Source organism: Priapulus caudatus, unplaced genomic scaffold (genome assembly GCF_000485595.1).
Source record: "Priapulus caudatus unplaced genomic scaffold, Priapulus_caudatus-5.0.1 Scaffold5229, whole genome shotgun sequence".
In the NCBI taxonomy this organism is placed as follows: domain Eukaryota; kingdom Metazoa; phylum Priapulida; class Priapulimorpha; order Priapulimorphida; family Priapulidae; genus Priapulus; species Priapulus caudatus.
The window spans coordinates 5,448-6,337 of record NW_014582290.1 but is presented as its reverse complement, the minus strand read 5'-3'; the positions used below and the strand labels follow the sequence as shown (position 1 = coordinate 6,337).

At 58.5% G+C, this 890-nt stretch overlaps 1 protein-coding gene across 1 annotated transcript in view; it reads right to left on the bottom strand.

The window, feature by feature from the left end:
* Positions 1-337: 337 nt before the first annotated feature.
* LOC106819939 (rap guanine nucleotide exchange factor 2-like) overlaps positions 338-890 on the bottom strand; it is a 3,698-nt gene continuing 3,145 nt past the window's right edge. Inside the window, exon 7 of the mRNA XM_014824506.1 lies at positions 338-543. The gene's annotated coding sequence lies outside the window, so the exon portion shown is untranslated. The remainder of the gene's footprint in view (positions 544-890) is intronic.

Genomic DNA, 890 nt, shown 5'->3' with positions numbered 1-890 from the left:
GAGAGACGAGAATCAAAATGCTAGAAAATGGAAAGAGATCTTATTAATTTCCATGTTAGTTGCTCCTCTAATCATCTGCCCCAGCTATCCGAACAAACAAACAACTCACTCCATCTCCATCCCTCCTTCCCTCCTCCCCCTCCACTCCCCTCGCCCTCCTCCCCTATGAGTACTCACGATGGGTGGTTGAATGTGTTCGCTGTTGCACCTCTCCCCTCCTCCCCCTCCCCTACCTTCCCTCCTCCCCCTCGCCTCCCCTACCTTCCCTCCTCCCCCTCGCCTCCCCTACCTTCCCTCCTGCCCTCCCCTCGCCTCCCCTATGAGTACTCACGATGGGTGGTTGAATGTGTTCGCTGTTGAGCAGGTTCCGATATTTGCTCATGTTGCGCGACGGGTCCATGAGGTCTTGCATGTCCTCGAACAGCTTCTGATATTTGCCGGGAAGCTTGTCCCATGCGGAGCGGAGGCGAGAGACGGAGCCGTGGCCGAGACCGCTCACGATGGCAAACATCGAGTTGAAGTTACGACTCTCCTTGCAGTGACCTGCGGCGAGGGAAGCAGGCGAGGTGAGTGAGTGTACGAGGGAGGGAGGTGAGGTGAGTGAGTGTACGAGGGAGGGAGGCGAGGTGAGTGAGTGTACGAGGGAGGGAGGTGAGGTGAGTGAGTGTACGAGGGAGGGAGGCGAGGTGAGTGAGTGTACGAGGGAGGGAGGCGAGGTGAGTGAGTGTACGAGGGAGGGAGGTGAGGTGAGTGAGTGTACGAGGGAGGGAGGCGAGGTGAGTGAGTGTACGAGGGAGGGAGGGAGGCGAGGTGAGTGAGTGTACGAGGGAGGGAGGTGAGGTGAGTGAGTGTACGAGGGAGGGAGGCGAGGTGAGTGAGTGTACGAGGGA